Genomic DNA, 22,321 nt, shown 5'->3' with positions numbered 1-22,321 from the left:
TTTTTTTTGTGTGTGTGTGTTTGTAAGTATGTTTCTTCCGTTAGTGTGTGTGTGTGTGTGTGTGTGTGTGGGGGTGTGTGTGTGTGTGTGTGTGTGTGTGTGTGTGTGTGTGTGTGTGTGTGTGTGTGTGTGTGTGTCTGTGTGTGTGTGTGTGTGTGTGTGTGTGTGTGTGTGTGTATGTGTGTGTGTGTGTGTGCGCGCGCGCGTATGTGTTTGTAGATAAGTGTGCATCGTACGTTAGAGAGAGAGAGAGAGAGAGAGAGAGAGAGAGAGAGAGAGAGAGAGAGAGAGAGAGAGAGAGAGAGAGAGAGAGAGAGAGAGAGAGAGAGAGTCATTAAGCTGTTTGTTTGTCTTTTTGTATGTATGCATGACATGTCTATATATATATGAACATATCGCCGTCTCTCTCTCTCTCTCTTTTCTCGCATTTGCTTGTTTAGGTTTTCCTTGGGTTTCTTACTCATTATTGTATTTGTTTATTTATATATAGATACAAATATAACGGAAAAAATACATCTAATATTATCATTGTTTCTTTCACTTTCTATATACGCTGTTTATTCTATTTCATTATTATGTTCAATTATAATGAAATGGACGGGAGATGAGAAAGAGAGAGGAAGAAGGAAAGGGAGAGGAAGATTAAGAGAGGGAGGCAAAGAGAGAGAGAGGGGGGGGGGTAGGCAGGAAGAGAGAGAGGGAGAGGAAGAGGAAGAGATAAGGATATGGATAAGGATAGAATGAAAATGAGTGGAAGAGATAATAATATGAGAGGAAGAGATAATAATATAAATGCATACTTTATAAACCCTCCGAAACCGGATATAAGTAGACATCGTCCGGGTGGAGGAACGGTTAACGGTGTGGCTGGGGATTCCCCGAGGCCCGCGTTCGAGACCGTTCCATGCCAAGTGTGGAGTCACACGTAGGCCTCCCTTTTAAATTTATTTGAATCATAAAGTTGGTTACGTATCTTTATTAACAACAATAAGTAAAATTTATATAAATGTTATGATTGTACGTCGACAGTCGAAAAAGACTAGGCTAAACATGTTATAATTCATTGTTTTATATACAGATCTTATCTCTCTTCATGTATCTATTTTTTCTATCTATTGATCTATCAGTCTAAATGTATATCTATATATGGGCATATCGCCATCTCCTTCTAACTCTCTCTCTCTCTCTCTCTCTCTCTCTCTCTCTCTCTCTCTCTCTCTCTCTCTCTCTCTCTCTCTCTCTCTCTCTCTCTCTTTCTCTTTCGTAGCTTAGATATACTTTTGTTTCTACATGCGATCATTATTCTAGACATATAACATTAACTCACATCTTTAACTAGAGAGAGAGAGAGAAGCCGGAAAAGAGACAGAGAAAGGGGAGATGGGAAGAAGGGAGGTCAGAAAGAGAGAGAGGGAGGGAGGGAGAGGGAGAGAGAGAGAGAGAGAGAGAGAGAGAGAGAGAGAGAGAGAGAGAGAGAGAGAGAGAGAGAGAGAGAGAGAGAGAGAGAAGGGGGGGGGGAGTGAGGAAGAGGGAGAGGAAGAATGTTACAAATGCAGTTTAAATAGCCACGTAATCCTCGCATGGATAGAAATCGTCCTTTGTAGAACTTTTATGATTATAGGTCTACAGTCGGGATAGACGAGGCTGAACATGCTGTCATTCATGATGTTTTATATGTAGATCCTATCATAACTCTCACTTTATCTATCTTTGTAACCATCTATCTATCTATCTGTTTGTATATATATCTCCCCCCCCCCTTTTCTCTCTACCTCTCTCTCTTTCCCACTTTTCCTTTTCGTATTTGTTTGTTTATGTTTTGCCTGGGTTTCTTACTCGTTGTTATATTTGTTTATTTTTATATAGATACAAATATAGCGGAAAAAAACACATCTAACTTAATCCCTTTTTCTCATTCCCAGGTTCGAGACTGTTTCATGCCAAGTCGCACGTAGGCCATCCTCTTCGCTTTGTAAATCATGACGTATATTATTAACAAATGAAGGTAATTTCTATAATTGTCATTATTATGTCTACAGTCTGCATAGAGTCAGGCGAACATACCATCTTTCATGATGTTTTATATATGGAACCTATTATGACTTTATATTTATTTGTCCATTTCCCTATATATCTATCTATCTGTCTGACTGTACATCTACATGTCTATCAATATATGAACATATTGCCGTCTTTCTCTATCTACCTCTCTTCTCGCATTTGTTTGGTTAGATATTGCTTGTGTTTGATACTAGTTGTCTTATTTATTTTTCCACTCTCTTAACATTTTCATTTCTTTCAAATTTCTCTGTCTCTCTATCTTTTTCTTTTTCTTTTTCATATAGATACAAATATGGCGTAAAAAAACAAATCTAACTTTAGTATTTTTTCATCATTCTCACTTTTTCTATACTCCTTTGTTTATTCTATTTCCGTATTCTATTCAATTGTTTCGTGTGTCGGTAACGTTCCCCAATAGACCCCCCCCCCCCTTCTGCGACAGATGTTTCTCTCTCGTACAAAAAGAGAAGGCGGAAAAGAGACAGAGAAAGGGGAGATGGGAAGAAGGGAGAGTGAGATAGAGGGAGAGGGAGAGTGATAGGGAGAGGAAGAGGGAGAGTGGTAGGGAGGGAGGGGGAGGGAGAGAGAGAGGGAGAATGAGTGGAAGAGATAACGCCATAAATACATAGTTTATAAACCAGCCAAAACCTCACATAAACAGAGATCGGTCGGGTGGAGGAACGGTTAACGGAGATGGGAAGAAGGGAGATCAGAAAGAGAGAGAGAGAAAGGGAGGGAGGGAGAGAGGGAGAGGAAGACAAGGGCGAAGACGGAGACGTAGAGGAAGAGGAAGAGAGAGAATCGCTATGCTTTATAAGTAGATCTATCTGTTTGTCTTTCTGTATGCATGTCCACATGTTTATATATGAATATATTGCCGTCTCTCTCTCTCTTTCTATCGCTTCATGCATTTGTTTATTTAGCTTTTCCTTGGGTTTCTTACTCGTTATTTTGTTTGTTTATTTATATAGATACAAACATAACGGAAAATACATCTTACATATTTTTTTCATTTTCACTCTCTATACACGTTATTTATTCTATTTCATTCTTCTGTTCGATTATTACTTGGGTCTAGTAAGTAAAAGAAGGTGGTAGAGGGAAAGAGTAGAGGGAGAAGGGAAGAATGGAGATTGCGAAGAGAGAAAGAGGGAGGGTGAGAGAGGAAGAAAGAGAGGGAGAGAGAGAGGAAGACTGAGAAAGAGGGAGGGAGAGAGAGGAAGGAGAGGGAGAGAGAGGAAGGAGAGGGAGAGAGAGAGGAAGACTGAGAAAGAGAGGTAGGGAGGGAGAGGTTAGGGAAAGAGAGAGAGGAGGGGTGTTAAGGAGGAAGAGAGATAGGGAGAGGAAGAGGAAGAGATGGGGAGAGAGAGAATGAGAGGAAGAGATAATAATACTAATGCATAGTTTATAACCCCACCTAAACCTCCCGTAAATAGAGATCGTCCGGGTGGAGGAACGGTTAACGGTGTGGCTGGGGATTCCCCGAGGCCCGCGTTCGAGACCGTTCCATGCCAAGTGTGGAGTCACACGTAGGCCTCCCTTTTGGTTTTGTTTTAATCATGAAGTTGGTTACGTATCTTTATTAACAACAATAAGTAAAATTTATATAAATGTTATGATTGTACGTCGACAGTCGAAAAAGACTAGGCTAAACATAATTCATTGTTTTTTATACAGATCCTATCATGACCCTATCCATGTATCTATTTTTCTATCTATTGATCTATCTGTCTACATGTATATCTATATATGGGCATATCACCATCTCCTAACTCTCTCTCTCTCTCTCTCTCTCTCTCTCTCTCTCTCTCTCTCTCTCTCTCTCTCTCTCTCTCTCTCTCTCTCTCTCTCTTTCGTAGCTTAGATATGCTCTTGTTTATACATGCGATCATTATTCTACACATATAACATTCACTTACATCTTTAACGAAAGACAGAGAGAGAGAGAGAGAGAGAGAAGGTGGAAAGACACAGAAGGGGAGGATGGGAAGAAGGGAGATCAGAAAGAGAGAGACAGGGAGGGAGGGAGTTAGAGAGAGAGAGATAGAGAGAAAGAGAGAGAGAGAGAGAGAGAGAGAGAGAGAGAGAGAGAGAGAGAGAGAGGGGGGGGGGGGAGGAAGATGGAGAGGGGGAGGGAGTGAGGAAGAGGGAGAGGAAGAATGTTACAAATGCAGTTTATATAGCCACGTAATCCTCGCATTGATAGAATTCGTCCTTTATAGAACTTTTATGATTATAGGTCTACGCTCGGGATTGACGAGGCAGAACATGCTGTCATTCATGATGTTCTATATGTAGATCCTATCATAACTCTTTTTATCTATCTTTGTAACCATCTATCTATCTATCTGTCTGTCTGTATATATATCTCCCCCCCCCCTTTTCTCTCTACCTCTCTCTCTTTCCCACTTTTCCTTTTCGCATTTGTTTGCTTATGTTTTACTTGGCTTTCTTACTCGTTGTTTTACTTGTTTATCTTTATATAGATATAAATATAACGGGGAAAAAACACATCTAATTTATCCCTTTTCCTCATTCCCACGTTCGAGACTGTTCCATGCCAAGTCGCACGTAGGCCACCCTCTTCGCTTTGAAAATCATGTTATATTATTAACAACAAAGGAAGATAATTTCTATAATTGTTCTATGATTGTCATTATTATGTCTACAGTCTGCATAGAGTCAGGCGAACATACCACCATTCGTGATGTTTTATATGTGGAACCTATTATGACTTTCTCTATATCTATCTGTCATTTCTCTATAAATTTATCTGTTCACCTGTCTGCCTGTCTGGATGTACGTCTATATGTCTATCAATATATGAAGAGAGAGGGAGGGAAGAAGGGATGGGGAGAGGGAGGGAGAGGAAGAGAGAGGGAGAGGGAGGGAAAGGGAGAGGTAGAGGAAGAGAGAGAATGAGAGGAAGAGATAATGTTATTGGTCTACAGTCGGCATAAACGAGGCTGAACGTGCTGTCATATGCAGATCCTATCATGACTCTCTCTTTATCTATCTATGTATCCATCTATCTATCTCTGTCTCTCTACATGTCTATCTATATATGAACATATATAGATAGACTTTCTCTCTCTCTCTCTCTCTCTCTCTCTCTCTCTCTCTCTCTCTCTCTCTCTGTCTCTCTCTCTCTCTCTCTCTCTCTCTCTCTTTGACATTGTTTAGGTTTTGCTTCGGTTTCTTACTCGTTGTTTTATTATCATTATTATCACTTTATTTATGTTTCTTTCATTCCGATTTTTCTTTTATTTTTTTTTCTTTAGATACAAATGTAAGGCAAGCAAACACATCTAACCTTATCCACCGATCCCCCCCCCCCCCTTTCTGCGACAGGTTTCTCTTCCGTAACAAAAAGAGAAGGCGGAAGAGGGATAGAGAAGGGAGAGGAGGGAAGAAGGGAGATGAGGAAGGGAAGGAGGTAGGAAGGGAGTAAGGGAGAGGGAGAGTGGTAGTGAGGGAGGGAGAGAGAGAGTGAGGGAGGGAGAATGAGAGATAATGTTTCGTTCTGTTTAATTGTAAAGTATATTACGTACTGTATTAACAAATGACTATGATATATGAACTTTTTTGATTATAGGTCTACGGTTGGCACAGACGAGGGTGAACATGCTATCACTCATTTTCTTTTATATGTATATCCTATTATGACTATCTCTTTCCATCTATATATATGTATATATACGTGTCTATCTATCTATCTATTTTTATTTATTTATAAGTGTCTATCTATATACGAACATATCGTTCTCTTTATGATTTGGAGTTTTTAACGTTTTTTTTTTTTTTTTTTTTTTTTTTACTCAATTTTTTCATTCAAATATCTGTTTGTATCTCTTTCTCTGTTTTTTTTCTTTTAGCTACGAATATGTTGGTAAAAACATTCTGCACCAAGCCAAGGTCCCCAGCGTGACATGTGCTTGCCCTAGCTTGGTTTAGACAGAAGGAGGACGCGGTTAGATGCAGGCTCAGTCACTGGCTGAGCGGAGAGAGGTGAGAATCCGACAGGAAAAACATTTATCTGATTTATCCATTTTAAAAATATTCTCCCTTTTTATATGGTCCTTTGTTTATTCTATTTCATTATCTTATTTAGTCATTTCGTGTTTCGGTACGTTCCCCAGCCCCCCCCCCCCCTTCTGGAACAGACATTTCTCTCTCGTACAAAAGAGAAGGCGGAAAAGAGACAGAGAAAGGGGAGATGGGAAGAAGGGAGATCAGAAAGAGAGAGAGAGAAAGGGAGGGAGGGAGAGAGGGAGAGGAAGACAAGGGCGAAGACGGAGACGTAGAGGAAGAGGAAGAGAGAGAATCGTTATGCTTTATATGTAGATCTATCTATCTGTTTGTCTTTCTGTATGCATGTCCACATGTTTCTATATATATGAATATATTGCCGTCTCTCTCTCTTTCTCTCTCGCTTCTTGCATTTGTTTATTTAGCTTTTCCTTGGATTTCTTACTCGTTATTTTATTTGTTTATTTATATAGATACAAACATAACGGAAAATACATCTTACATATTTTTTTCATTTTCACTTTCTATACACGTTATTTATTCTATTTCATTCTTCTGTTCAATTATTACTTGGGTCTAGTAAGAAAAAGAAGGTGGTAGAGGGAAAGAGTAGTGGGAGGAGGGAAGAATGGAGATTGCGAAGAGAGAAAGAGGGAGGGAGGGAGAGGAAGAAGGAGAGGGAGAGAGAGGAAGACTGAGAAAGAGAGGTAGGGAGGGAGAGGTTAGGGAAAGAGAGAGAGGAGGGGTGTTAAGGAGGAAGAGAGATAGGGAGAGGAAGAGGAAGAGATAGGGAGAGAGAGAGAATGAGAGAAAGAGATAATAATATTTATGAATAGTTTATAAACCTACGTAAACCAGACATAAATAGAGATCGTCCGGGTGGAGGAACGGTTAACGGTGTGGCTGGGGATTCCCCGAGGCCCGCGTTCGAGACCGTTCCATGCCAAGTGTGGAGTCACACGTAGGCCTCCCTTTTAAATTTATTTATTTATGTTATGATTGTAGGTCGACAGTCGGCAAATACTAGGCTAAACATCTTATAATTAATTATATTTTATATACAGATCCTATTATAACTCTCTCTTCATGCATTTATCTATCTATCTATTTATATATATGTATGTCTACATGTCTATCTATATATGGACATATCGTCATCTCCCTCTCTCTCTCTTTCGTAGCTTAGATATGCTTTTGCTTCTACATGCGATCATTATTCTCGACATAATATTCACTTATATCTTTAACGAAAGAGAGAGAGAGAGAGAAGGCGGAAAAGAGAGAAAAGGGAGATGGGAAGAAGGGAGATCAGAAAGAGAGGAATGGAGAGAGAGAGAGAGAGAGAGAGAGAGAGAGAGAGAGAGAGAGAGAGAGAGAGAGAGAGAGAGAGAGAGGGGGGGGGAGGGAGAGAGGGAGAGGGAGAGGAAGAGATGTTGTAAATGCAGTTTATATAGCCACAGAAACATCGCATAGATAGAAATCGTCCTTTACAGAACTTTTATAATTGTAGGTCTACGGTCGGGATTGACGAGGCTGAACATGCTGTCATTCATTGTCTTATATGCAGATCCTATCATAACTCTCTCTTTATTTATCTTTGTAACCATCTATCTATCTGTCTGCCTTATATGTCTACATATCTATTTATACATATTCTCTCTCTCTTTCTTTTCCTCTCTCAAACCCCCTTTCTCTCTACCCCCCCTCTCTCTCTCCCACTTTTCCTTTCGCATTTGTTTGTTTATGTTTTGCCTGGGTTTCTTACTTGTTGTTTTAGTATATTCATTTTTAAAAATCTTTTTAGAGATACAAATATAGCGGGAAAACACACTAATTTATCCCTTTTTTTCATTCCCACGTTCGAGACTGTTTCATGCCAAGTCGCACGTAGGCCACCCTCTTCGCTTTGTAAATCAAGGGTTATGTTATTAACAACAAATGAAGATAATTTCTATAATTGTCATTATTATGTTTACAGTCTGCATAGAGTCAGGCGAACATAGCACCATTCGTGATGTTTTATATGTGGAACCTATTATGATTCTTCATCTGTCCATTTCTCTATATATCTATATATCTATCTGCATATCTATCTGTAAGTCTATGTCTATCTATATATGAAGATATTGCCGTCTGTCTTTCTGTCTGTCTCTCTCTCTCTCTTCTCGCATTTGTTTGTTTCGATTTTGCTTTCAAACTTCTCTGTGTCTTTATCCTTTTTTGTTTTTCTTTTTTTTATATAGATACAAATATGGCGTAAAAATCTCTTTAGTATTTTTTTCACCATTCTCACTTTTTCTATACTAATTTGTTTATTCTATTCATTTGGTTCGTGTTTCGGTAACGTTCCCCAATAGACCCCCCCCCTTCTGCGACAAATGTTTCTCTCTCGTACAAAAAGAAAAGGCGGAAAAGAGACAGAGAAAGGGGAGATGGGAAGAAGAAGAAGAAGAAGAAGAAGAAGAAGAAGAGAGAGAGAGAGAGAGAGAGAGAGAGAGAGAGAGAGAGAGAGAGAGAGAGAGAGAGAGAGAGAGAGAGAGAGAGAGAGAGAGAGAGAAACCGACGTGAGGATTGTGGAAGCACAGATCCAAAGGGGGGGATGGAAAGAGGGGGAGACAGAAGAGGATAGAAAGAGAATGATAAAAGAAATACAAATAACAGTTTGAAAGAAATAAACAGCTGATACATAGATAGAAACACAGTACACAAGAAAAAGAAGGAAAAATAAAGAAAAAAGTAAAAGACCGAAAACAAAAACAAAAAACAGCTGTTCTTTGTGCAAATTGTCTATACTAATAGTTTTTAAAAAAATATCTCAAAACTAATCTCTATTATTCTGTCTTACCAATGGCTAGTAGAGCACTTAATGGTATTCAGTGGTTTCTCTGTCTCTCTCTCTCTCTCCTTCCCTTCTGGCATTTATTTGTTTATGTTTTACTTTGGTTTCGCATTTTCATTACATTTTTTTCCTCAGATTTTTCTTTTTATTTCCTCACTCTATGTCATTCTCTCTTTTTAAATACAAATGTGTCGTAGAAAAAAACACATTTAACTTTCTCATTCATTCTCACTTTTTATATTTATATATCCCCAACCTCCCCCCTCCCTCTCTCCCCTCCCCCCCCCTCCTGCGACAGACGTGGCTTCCTCGTAAAAAAGTGAAAGTGGAAGAGGGACAAAGTGGGGGAAGGAGAGGAGGAGGGAGATGAGGAAGAGAAAAAAAGAGAGAAGGAGTAATGCAGGGCGGGAGGGAAGAAGGGAGAGAGGGAAGAAGGGAGAGAGGGAAGAAGGGAGAGAGGGAAGAAGGGAGAGAGGGAAGAAGGGAGAGAGGGAAGAAGGGAGATGAGGAAGAGAGAGAGAGAGAGAGAGAGAGAGAAAGAGAGAGAGAGAGAGAGAGAGAGAGAGAGGAGACATCGGAGAGAGAAAGAGAGAGAGAGAGAGGAGGGGAGGGATGGGAGAGAGAGAGAGGGAGAAAGAGAGCAAGAGAGGAAGGAGGGAGGGAAGGAGGATGTGTGTGTGTGTGTGTGTGTGTGTGTGTGTGTGTGTGTGTGTGTGTGTGTGTGTGTGTGTGTGAGAGAGAGAGAGAGAGAGAGAGAGAAAGAGAGAGGAAGAGATGATGTTATAGGTCTACTCTCAGCATAAACGAGGCTGAACATGCTATCATTCATTATGTTTCATATGCCGTCTCTCTCTCTCTATCTCTGTCTCTCTGGCATTTGTTTAGGTTTTGCAGGGGTTTCTTACTGGTTGTTTTATTTGTTTATTTTTTCATTTCTTTGTTTCATTCCGATTTTTCTTTCAAATTTCTCTGTCTGTATCTTTCTTTGTTTTTCTTCTTAATCTAGGTACAAATCTAACGCAAGCAAACACATCTAACCTTATCCATTTTTCAATCATTCCCTCTTTTCTATACTCGTTTGTTTATTCTATTTCCTTATTCTATTCATTTATTTCTTGTTTCGGTATACATTCCCCCCCGCCCCCCCCTTATGCGACAGTTTTTTTTTTCGTAAAAAAAGAGAATACGGAAAAGGGATAGAGAAGGGGGAGGAGGGAAGAAGGGAGAGTGAGGGAAGGAGGTAGGAAGGGAGGAATGGAGAGTGAGATACAGGGAGAGGGAGAGTGATAGGGAGAGGAAGAGGGAGAGTGGTAGGGAGGGAGGGGGGAGAGAGAAAGAAGGAGAGTAGGTGAAAGAGATAATGTCATAGATACATAGTTTTTAAACCCTCCTAAACTGGACATAAGTAGAGATCGTCCGGGTGGAGGAACGGTTAACGGTGTGGCTGGGGATTCCCCGAGGCCCGCGTTCGAGACCGTTCCATGCCAAGTGTGGAGTCACACGTAGGCCTCCCTTTTGGTTTTGTTTTAATCATGAAGTTGGTTACGTATCTTTATTAACAACAATAAGTAAAATTTATATAAATGTTATGATTGTACGTCGACAGTCGAAAAAGACTAGGCTAAACATGTTATAATTCATTGTTTTATATACAGATCCTATCATGACCCTCTCTCTTCATGTATCTATTTTTCTATCTATTGATCTATCTGTCTACATGTATATCTATATATGGGCATATCGCCCTCTCTCTTTCTCTCTCTCTCTCTCTCTCTCTCTCTCTCTCTCTCTCTCTCTCTCTCTCTCTCTCTCTCTTTCGTAGCTTAGATATGATTTTGTTTATACATGCGATCATTATTCTAGACATATAACATTCCCTTACATCTTTAACGAAAGAGAGAGAGAGAGAGAGAGAGAAGGTGGAAAAGAGACAGAGAAAGGGGAGATGGGAAGAAGGGAGATCAGAAAGAGAGAGAGGAAGGGAAGGAGGGAGAGAGAGAGAGAGAGAGAGAGAGAGAGAGAGGGGGGGGGGAGGAAGATGGAGAGGGGGAGGGAGTGAGGAAGAGGGAGAGGAAGAATGTTACAAATGCAGTTTATATAGCCACGTAATGGATAGAATTCGTCCTTTAAAGAACTTATAATTATAGGTCTAGAGTCGGGACTGACTAGGCAGAACATGTTGTCATTCATGATGTTTTATATGTAGATCCTATCATAACTCTTTTTATCTATCTTTGTAACCATCTATCTATCTATCTGTCTGTCTGTATATATATTTCCCCCCCCCCTTTTCTCTCTCTCTCTCTCTCTTTCCCACTTTTCCTTTTCGTATTTGTTTGCTTATGTTTTACTTGGCTTTCTTACTCGTTGTTTTACTTGTTTATCTTTATATAGATACAAATATAGCGGAAAAACACATCTAACTTAATCCCTTTTTCTCATTCCCAGGTTCGAGACTGTTTCATGCCAAGTCGCACGTAGGCCATCCTCTTCGCTTTGTAAATCATGAATTATATTATTAACAACAAATGAAGGTAATTTCTATAATTGTCATTATTATGTCTACAGTCTGCATAGAGTCAGGCGAACATATCACCATTCATGATGTTTTATTTGTGGAACTTATTATGACTTTCTCTTTATCTATCTGTCATTTCTCTATAAATTTATCTGTTCACCTGTCTGGCTGTACGTCTATATGTCTATCAATATATGAAGAGAGAGGGAGGGAAGAAGGGAGGGGGAGAGGGAGGGAGAGGAAGAGAGAGGGAGAGGGAGGGAAAGGGAGAGGTAGAGGAAGAGAGAGAATGAGAGGAAGAGATAATGTTATTGGTCTACAGTCGGCATAAACGAGGCTGAACGTGCTGTCATATGCAGATCCTATCATGACTCTCTCTTTATCTATCTATGTACCCATCTATCTATCTCTGTCTCTCTACATGTCTATCTATATATGAACATATATAGATAGACTTTCTCTCTCTCTCTCTCTCTCTCTCTCTCTCTCTCTCTCTCTCTCTCTCTCTCTCTCTCTCTCTCTCTCTCTCTCTCTCTCTCTCTCTCTCTCTCTCTCTTTGACATTGTTTAGGTTTTGCTTCGGTTTCTTACTCGTTGTTTTATTTTTATCATTATTATCACTTTATTTATGTTTCTTTCATTCCGATTTTTCTTTTATTTTTTTTTTCTTTAGATACAAATGTAAGGCAAGCAAACACATCTAACCTTATCCACCGATCCGCCCCCCCTTTCTGCGACAGGTTTCTTTTTCGTAAAAAAAAAGAGAAGGCGGAAGAGGGATAGAGAAGGGAGAGGAGGGAAGAAGGGAGATGAGGAAGGGAAGGAGGTAGGAAGGGAGGAAGGGAGAGGGAGAGTGGTAGTGAGGGAGGGAGAGAGAGAGTGAGGGAGGGAGAATGAGAGGGAGATAATGTTTCGTTCTGTTTAATTATAAAGTATATTACGTACTGTATTAACAAATGACTATGATATATGAAACTTTTTTGATTATAGGTCTACGGTCGGCACAGACTAGGGTGAACATGCTATCACTCATTTTCTTTTATATGTATATCCTATTATGACTATCTCTTTCCATCTATATATATGTATATATACGTGTCTATCTATCTATCTATTTTTATTTATTTATAAGTGTCTATCTATATACGAACATATCGTTCTCTTTATTATTTGGAGTTTTTAACTTTTTTTTTTTTCCTCAATTTTTTCATTCAAATATCTGTTTGTATCTCTTTCTCTATTGTTTTTTTTTTCTTTTTTAGCTACGAATATGTTGGTAAAAACATTCTGCGCCAAGCCAAGGTCCCCAGCGTGACATGTGCTTGCCCTAGCTTGGTTTAGACAGAAGGAGGACGCGGTTAGATGCAGACTCAGTCACTGGCTGAGCGGAGAGAGGTGAGAATCCGACAGTAAAAACATATCTAGTTTATCCATTTTAAAAATATTCTCACTTTTTATATGGTCCTTTGTCTATTCTATTTCATTATCTTATTTAGTCATTTCGTGTTTCGGTATGCCCCCCCCCCCCCCCTTCTGGAACAGACATTTCTCTCTCGTACAAAAGAGCAAGCGGAAAAGAGACAGAGAAAGGGGAGATGGGAAGAAGGGAGATCAGAAAGAGAGAGAGAGAAAGGGAGGGAGAGAGGGAGAGGAAGACAAAGGCGAAGACGGAGACGTAGAGGAAGAGGAAGAGAGAGAATCGTTATGCTTTATATGTAGATCTATCTATCTGTTTGTCTTTCTGTATGCATGTCCACATGTTTCTATATATATGAATATATTGCCGTCTCTCTCTCTTTCTCTCTCGCTTCTTGCATTTGTTTATTTAGCTTTTCCTTGGATTTCTTACTCGTTATTTTATTTGTTTATTTATATAGATACAAACATAACGGAAAATACATCTTACATATTTTTTTCATTTTCACTTTCTATACACGTTATTTATTCTATTTCATTCTTCTGTTCAATTATTACTTGGGTCTAGTAAGAAAAAGAAGGTAGAGGGAAAGAGTAGAGGGAGGAGGGAAGAATGGAGATTGCGAAGAGAGAAAGAGGGAGGGAGAGAGAGGAAGAAAGAGAGGGAGAGAGAGAGGAAGACTGAGAAAGAGGGAGGGAGAGAGAGGAAGGAGAGGGAGAGAGAGAGGAAGACTGAGAAAGAGAGGTAGGGAGGGAGAGGTTAGGGAAAGAGAGAGAGGAGGGGTGTTAAGGAGGAAGAGAGATAGGGAGAGGAAGAGGAAGAGATAGGGAGAGAGAGAGAAGGAGAGAAAGAGATAATAATATAAATGCATACTTTATAAACCCTCCGAAACCGGACATAAGTAGACATCGTCCGGGTGGAGGAACGGTTAACGGTGTGGCTGGGGATTCCCCGAGGCCCGCGTTCGAGACCGTTCCATGCCAAGTGTGGAGTCACACGTAGGCCTCCCTTTTGGTTTTGTTTTAATCATGAAGTTGGTTACGTATCTTTATTAACAACAATAAGTAAAATTTATATAAATGTTATGATTGTAGGTCGACAGTCGGCAAAGACTAGGCTAAACATCTTATAATTCATTATATTTTATATACAGATCCTATCATAACTCTCTCTTCATGTATTTATCTATCTATCTATTTATATATATGTATGTCTACATGTCTATCTATATATGGACATATCGTCATCTCCCTCTCTCTCTCTTTCGTAGCTTAGATATGCTTTTGCTTCTACATGCGATCATTATTCTCGACATAATATTCACTTATATCTTTAACGAAAGAGAGAGAGAGAGAGAGAAGGCGGAAAAGAGACAGAGAAAAGGGATATGGGAAGAAGGGAGATCAGAAAGAGAGAGGGAGAGAGAGAGAGAGAGAGAGAGAGAGAGAGAGAGAGAGAGAGCGAGAGATGGAGAGGGGGAAGGAGGGAGGGAGAGGAAGGGATGTTATAAATGCAGTTTATATAGCCACGTAAACCTCGCATAGATAGAAATCGTCCTTTATAGAACTATTATAATTGTAGGTCTACAGTCGGGATAGACGAGGCTGAACATGCTATCATTCATGATGTTGTATATGTAGATATTATCATAACTCTCTCTCTTTATCTGTCTCTGTAACCATCTGACTATCTATCTGTCTGTATATATATCTAAATGTCTATCTATACATATTTCTGTCTCTTTCTCTTCCTCTCTCACCCCCTCCCCCTTTCTCTCTACCTCTCTCTCTCTCTTTCCCACTTTCTCTTTTCGCATTTGTTTATATTTTGCTTGGATTTCTTACTCGTTGTTTTATTTATCTATCTTTATATTGATACAAACATAGCGGGAAAAACATATCTAACTTTATCCCTTTTCTCATTCCCACGTTCGCCAAGTCGCACGTAGGCCACCCTCTTCGCTTTGGAAATCATGAGGTATATTATTAACAACAAATGAAGCTAATTTCTATAATTGTCATTATTATGTCTACAGTCTGCATAGAGTCAGGCGAACATACCACCATTCGTGATGTTTTATATGTGGAACCTATCATGACTTCATCTATCTGTCAATTTCTCTATATATCTATATACCCGTCTGTCTATCTGTACGTCTACATGTATCTCAATATATGAACGTATTGCTGTCTAGCTCTGTCTCTCTCTCTTCTCGCATTTGTTTGTTTCGATTTTGCTTTCAAATTTCTCTTGTCTCTTTATCATTTTTTTTATATATATAAATACAAATATGGCGTAAAAAATCTAACTTTAGTATTTTTTTCATCATTCTCACTTTTTCTATACTAATTTGTTTATTGTATTCATTTGGTTCGTGTTTCGGTAACGTTCCCCAATAGACCCCCCCCCTTCTGCGACAGATATTTCTCTCTCGTACAAAAAGAGAAGGCGGAAGAGAGACAGAGAAAGGGGAGATGGGAAGAAGGGAGACCAGAAAGAGAAAGAAAGGGAGGGAGAGAGGGAGAGGAAAGCGAATACGAAGGCGAATACGAAGACAGACAAAGACGAAGATGAAGACGTGGAGGAAGAGGTTGTAGTAGATGGGAGCTCGAGGTTGTTTTCGTGCTGCTGCTTGCTGGTCTGGCAATCTTCGTTTACTCGTTTATTCGCACATTTTACTAGTTTTCTCGTTACTTGTTTGCTTGTTTTAGTCTTTGATTTGTTTGTTCTTTTATTAGATGTTTTGGGAGTCACTTGTTTTACTCTTGGCCGCCGTTGGGGCTTTTTATTCGTTGTGCCTCAGTATATGAGGTCATTCCCTGCGTTTGATGGTCGTTCCACGTTGGCGCCACTGCCAGACACCACATACCCATTTTTTATTTTCTTAGGGTGGTTAGGGTATAAGTATTTGTTGAGAGCCATCACTCCTGTTGGATTTTTAGCTGGAGCAGGTCGCAGGGTTTTTGTCGTCTTTTCGGCCGGTGTTTTGATTCTGCCGTGATCCACCCACGTTCTCAAGATAAGTATTATAGCGTTATAGGTTTTTATCAAAGCACAATTCTTAACTGGCACAGGAATAACTGCTTAATAGCTATGTGGGTATATGTGGCTGAGGGTTTGGCCTTTACTTCCGACTTTGTTTGTTCGTTGTTTTATGTTTTGTGGGATGCTGTTCCGTTTAATGTTTTGTCCTCTCTCTCTTTCCTTCCGTTTATTGTTTTGCCCTGTGGCATGCTTTTATTGTTTTGCCCCGTGGCATGCTTTTAATGTTTTTTTTTTCTAATTTGACTGTTCCTTTAATTGTAATAGTATTGTGAATGTTTTGGTTACCCTGCACCATGATACTTTTATCTCAAAGTAAAGTTCTGATGACTAAGATAAACAGGGATCAGTAAAGATGAATTAATTGGGCACTACAGAGGAAGAGAGAGAGAGAGAGAGAGAGAGAGAGAGAGAGAGAGAGAGAGAGAGAGAGAGTGAGAGTGAGAGAGAGAGAGATTCATTATGCTTCATATATAGATCTATATATCTGTTTATCTTTCTATTTGTATGCATGCCCACATGTCTACCTATATATGAACATATCGTCTCTCTCTCTCTCTCTCTCTCTCTCTCTCTCTCTCTCTCTCTCTCTCTCTCTCTCTCTCTCTCTCTCTCTCTCTCTCTCTCTCTCTCTCCTCGCATTTGTTTGTTTAGGTTTTCCTTGGCTTTCATTCTCACTTTCTGTATACGTTGTTTATTCTATTTCATTGATCTGTGAGAGAGAGAGAGAGGGAGGGAGGGAAAGAGAAAGAGGGAGGGAGAGAAAGAGAGAGAGAGATAAAGGGAGAGAAAGAGAGAGTGAGATAAAGGGAGAGAGAGAGAGAAGCAGAGGGAGAGAGAGAGAGAGAGAGAGAGAGAGAGAGAGAGAGAGAGAGAGAGAGAGAGAGAGAAACCGACGTAGGGATTGGGGAAGCACAGATCAAAAGGGGGATGGAAAGAAGGGGATAGAAAGAGAATGACAAAAGAAAGAAATACAAATAACAGTTTGAAATAAATAAATAAACAGTTGATGCATAGATAGAAACACAGTACACAAGAAAAAGAAGGAAAAATAAAGAAAAAAGTAAAAGACCGAACACAAAAACAAAAAACAGCTGTTCTTTGTGCAAATTGTCTATGTTAATCTTTTTTTTCAATTATCTCAAAACTAATCTCTATTATTCTGTCTTACCAATGGCTAGTAGAGCACTCAATGGTATTCAGTGGTTTCTCTGTCTCTCTCTCTCTTTGTATGTTTTTTTCTTTTCTTCTTAGAAACAAATGTAACGCAAGCAAACACATCTAACCTTATCCACCGCCCCCCCCCTCCTGCGACAGGTTTCTTTTCCGTTAAAAAAGAGAAGGCGGTAGAGGGATAGAGAAGGGAGAGGAGGGAAGAAGGGAGATGAGGAAGGGAAGGAGGTAGGAAGGGAGAAAAGGAGAGTGAGGTAGAGTGAGAGGGAGAGTGATAGGGAAGGAGAGTGGTAGGGAGGGAGAGGGAGAGAGAGAGAAAGAGAGAGAGAGAGATGGAGGGAGAATGAGAGGGAGATAATGTTTCGTTCTGTTTAGTTATAAAGTATATTACGTACTGTATTAACAAATGACTATGATATATGAAACTTTTTTGATTATAGGTCTACAGTCGGCACAGACGAGGGTGAACATGCTATCACATTTTGTTTTATATGTAGATTCTATCATGACTATCTCTTTCTATCTATATATGTATGTATACGTGTCTATCTATCTATCTATCTATCTATCTATCTATCTATATATATATATATATATATATATATATATATATATATATATACGTGTCTATCTATATACGAACATATCGTTCTCTTTATTATTTGGAGTTTTTAACGTTTTTTTTTTTTTTTTTTTACTCAATTTTTTCATTCAAATTTCTGGTTGTATATCTTTCTCTATTGTTTTTTTTCTCTCTTTTAGCTACGAATATCTTGGTAAAAACATTCTGCGCCAAGCCAAGGTCCCCAGCGTGACATGTGCTTGCCCTAGCTTGGTTAGACAGAAGGAGGACGCGGTTAGATGCAGACTCAGTGAGCGGAGAGAGGTGAGAATCCGACAGGAAAAACATATGTAATTTATCCATTTTAAAAATATTCTCACTTTTTATATGGTCCTTTGTCTATTCTATTTCATTATCTTATTTAGTCATTTCGTGTTTCGGTATGTCCCCCCCCCTTCTGGAACAGACATTCCTCTCGTACAAAAAGAGAAAGCGGAAAAGAGACAGAGAAAGGGGAGATGGGAAGAAGGGAGATCAGAAAGAGAGAGAGAGAAAGGGAGGGAGGGAGAGGGGGAGAGGAAGACAAGGGCGAAGACGGAGATGTAGAGGAAGAGGAATAGAGAGAATCGTTATGCTTTATATGTAGATCTATCTATCTGTTTGTCTTTCTGTATGCATGTCCACATGTTTCTATATATATGAATATATTGCCGTCTCTCTCTCTCTCTCTCGGTTCTTGCATTTGTTTATTTAGCTTTTCCTTGGATTTCTTACTCGTTATTTTATTTGTTTATTTATATAGATACAAACATAACGGAAAATACATCTTACATATTTTTTTCATTTTCACTTTTCTATACACGTTATTGCTATTCTATTTCTTATTCTTTCTGTTCAATTATTACTTGGGTCTAGTAAGAAAAAGAAGGTGGTAGAGGGAAAGAGTAGTGGGAGGAGGGAAGAGCAAAATGGAGATTGCGAAGAGAGAAAGAGGGAGGGAGGGAGAGGAAGAAGGAGAGGGAGAGAGAGAGAGGAAGACTGAGAAAGAGAGGTAGGGAGGGAGAGGTTAGGGAAAGAGAGAGAGAGAGGAGGGGTGTTAAGGAGGAAGAGAGATAGGGAGAGGAAGAGGAAGAGATAGGGAGAGAGAGAGAATGAGAGAAAGAGATAATAATATTTATGAATAGTTTATAAACCTACGTAAACCAGACATAAATAGAGATCGTCCGGGTGGAGGAACGGTTAACGGTGTGGCTGGGGATTCCCCGAGGCCCGCGTTCGAGACCGTTCCATGCCAAGTGTGGAGTCACACGTAGGCCTCCCTTTTGGTTTTGTTTTGATGATGAAGTTGGTTACGTATCTTTATTAACAATGAATAAAACTTATATAAATGTTATGATTGTAGGTCGACAGTCGGCAAATACTAGGCTAAACATCTTACAATTCATTATGTTTTATATACAGATCCTATTATAACTCTCTCTTCATGCATTTATCTATCTATCTATTTATATATATGTATGTCTACATGTCTATCTATATATGGACATATCGTCATCTCCCTCTCTCTCTCTTTCGTAGCTTAGATATGCTTTTGCTTCTACATGCGATCATTATTCTCGACATAATATTCACTTATATCTTTAACGAAAGAGAGAGAGAGAGAGAAGCCGGAAAAGAGAGAAAAGGGAGATGGGAAGAAGGGAGATCAGAAAGAGAGGAATGGAGAGAGAGAGAGAGAGAGAGAGAGAGAGAGAGAGAGAGAGGGGGAGAGAGAGAGAGAGAGAGAGAGAGAGAGAGAGAGAGAGAGAGAGAGAGAGAGGGGGGAGGAGAGAGAGAGAGGGGGGAGGGAGAGAGGGAGAGGGAGAGGAAGAGATGTTATTGTAAATGCGAGTTTATATAGCCACAGAAAACATCGCATAGATAGAAATCGTCCTTTACATGAACTTTTTATAATTGTAGGTTCCTACGGTCTGGGATTAGGCGAGGCTGAACATGCTGTCATGTCATTGTCTTTTTAGTGCAGATCCTATCATAACTCTCTCTTTTATTTATCTTTGTAAATCCATCTATCTATCTGTCTGCCTTATATGTCTACATATCTATTTATACATATTTTCTCTCTTCTTTCTTTTCTCTCTCTCAGAAACCCCCTTTCTCTCTACTCCCCCCCCACTCTCTCTCTCCCACTTTTCCTTTCGCATTTGTTTGTTTATGTTTTGCCTGGGTTTCTTACTTGTTGTTTTAGTATATTCATTTTAAAAAATCTTTTTAAAGATACAAATATAGCGGGAAAACACACTAATTTATCCCTTTTTTTCATTCCCACGTTCGAGACTGTTTCATGCCAAGTCGCACGTAGGCCACCCTCTTCGCTTTGTAAATCAAGGGTTATGTTATTAACAAGAAATGAAGATAATTTCTATAATTGTCATTATTATGTTTACAGTCTGCATAGAGTCAGGCGAACATACCACCATTCGTGATGTTTTATATGTGGAACCTATTATGATTCTTCATCTGTCCATTTCTCTATACATCTATATATCTATCTGCATATCTATCTGTAAGTCTATGTCTATCTATATATGAAGATATTGCCGTCTGTCTTTCTGTCTGTCTGTCTCTCTTCTCGCATTTGTTTGTTTCGATTTTGCTTTCAAATTTCTTTGTGTCTTTATCCTTTTTTGTTTTTCTTTTTTTATATAGATACAAATATGGCGTAAAAATCTAACTTTAGTATATTTTTCATCATTCTCACTTTTTTCTATACTAATTTGTTTATTCTATCCATTTGGTTCGTGTTTCGGTAACGTTCCCCAATAGACCCCCCCCCCCTTCTGCGACAGATGTTTCTCTCTCGTACAAAAAGAGAAGGCGGAAAAGAGACAGAGAAAGGGGAGATGGGAAGAGAGAGAGAGAGAGAGAGAGAGAGAAAGAGAGAGAGAGAGAGAGAGAGAGAGAGAGAGAGAGAGAGAGAGAGAGAGAGAGAGAGAGGGAGAGAGAGAAACCGACCTGGGGATTGGGGAAGTACAGATCAAAAGGGGGATGGAAAGAAGGGGAGCCAGAAGGGGATAGAAAGAGAATTACAAAAGAAAGAAATACAAATAACAGTTTGAAATAGATAAATAAACAGCTGATGCATAGATAAAAACGTTACACAAGAAGAAGAATGAAAAAATAAAGAAAAAAGTAAAAGACCGAAAACAAAAACAAGAGACAGCTGTTCTTTGTGCAAATTGTCTATACTACTAGTTTTTAAAAAAATTATCTCAAAACTAATCTCTATTATTCTGTCTTACCAATGGCTAGTAGAGCGCTCAATGGTATTCAGTGGTTTCTCTGTCTCTCTCTCTCTCTCCTTCCCTTCTGGCATTTGTTTGTTTATGTTTTACTTTGGTTTCGCATTTTCATTACATTTTTTTCCCTCTGATTTTTCTTTTTATTTCCTCACTCTATCTCATTCTCTCTTTTTAAATACAAATGTGTTGTAGAAAAAAACACATTTAACTTTCTCATTCATTCTCACTTTTTATATTTATATATCCCCAACCTCCCCCCTCCCTCTCTCCCCTCCCCCTCCCCCTCCTTTGACAGACGTGGCTTCCTCGTAAAAAAGAGAAGTTGGAAGAGGGACAAGGTGGGGAAAGGAGAGGATGAGGGAGATGAGGAAGAGAGAGAAAGAGAGAGGGAGTAATGCAGGGCGGGAAGGAAGAAGGGAGATGAGGAAGAGAGAGAGAGAGAGAGAGGGAGTAATGCAGGGAGGGAGGGAAGAAGGGAGATGAGGAAGAGAGAAAGAGAGAAAGGAGGGGAGGGAGGGAGACAGCGGAGATAGAAAGAGAGAGAGAGAGAGAGAGGGAGAGGAGGGGGAGGAGAGAGAGGGAGAGAGAGAGCAAGAGAGGAAGGAGGGAGGGAGGATATGTGTGTGTGTGTGTGTGTGTGAGAGAGAGAGAGAGAATATAGCAGAAAGAGAGAGAGAGAGGAAGAGATGATGTTATAGGTCTACAGTCGGCATAAACGAGGCTGAACATGCTATCATTCATTATGTTTCATATGCAGATCCTATCATGACTTTCTCTTTATCTATGTATCCATCTATCTATCTATCTGTCTGTCTACATGTCTATCTATATGTGAACATATCGCCGTCTCTCTCTCTCTCATTTTATCTCTGTCTCTCTCTCATTCTATTTCTCTCTCTATCTATCTACCTTTGACATTCTTACTCGTTGTTTTATTTTATTTTGTTTTATTTATTTATTTATTTTAATTTTTATTTTCATTCCGAGTTTTCTTTCAGATTTCTCTGTCTCTTTATCTTTCTTTGTGAGGGAAGGAGGTAGGAAGGGAGGAAGGGAGAGTGAGGTAGAGGGAGAGGGAGAGTGATAGGGAAGGAGAGTGGTAGGGAGGGAGGGGGAGAGAGAGAGAAAGAGAGAGAGAGAGAGATGGAGGGAGAATGAGAGGGAGATAATGTTTCGTTCTGTTTAGTTATAAAGTATATTACGTACTGTATTAACAAATGACTATGATATATGAAACTTTTTTGATTATAGGTCTACAGTCGGCACAGACGAGGGTGAACATGCTATCACATTTTGTTTTATATGTAGATTCTATCATGACTATCTCTTTCTATCTATATATGTATATATACGTGTCTATCTATCTATCTATATGTATGTAT

At 39.4% G+C, this 22,321-nt stretch overlaps 1 long non-coding RNA gene across 1 annotated transcript; it reads left to right on the top strand.

Annotated features, from left to right (window-relative positions):
- The first annotated feature begins 5,934 nt into the window (after nucleotides 1-5,934).
- Nucleotides 5,935-17,964, top strand: LOC138864736 (uncharacterized). The gene is made up of 4 exons (XR_011399233.1): nucleotides 5,935-6,069; nucleotides 11,378-11,463; nucleotides 12,709-12,841; nucleotides 17,841-17,964. It is a non-coding gene; the product is annotated as an uncharacterized lncRNA (long non-coding RNA).
- Nucleotides 17,965-22,321: the final 4,357 nt, after the last annotated feature.

Source organism: Penaeus vannamei, chromosome 18, assembly GCF_042767895.1.
Source record: "Penaeus vannamei isolate JL-2024 chromosome 18, ASM4276789v1, whole genome shotgun sequence".
Lineage (NCBI taxonomy): Eukaryota > Metazoa > Arthropoda > Malacostraca > Decapoda > Penaeidae > Penaeus > Penaeus vannamei.
The sequence above is the reverse complement of the archived record's forward strand: the minus strand, read 5'-3'. Positions and strand labels throughout refer to the sequence as shown.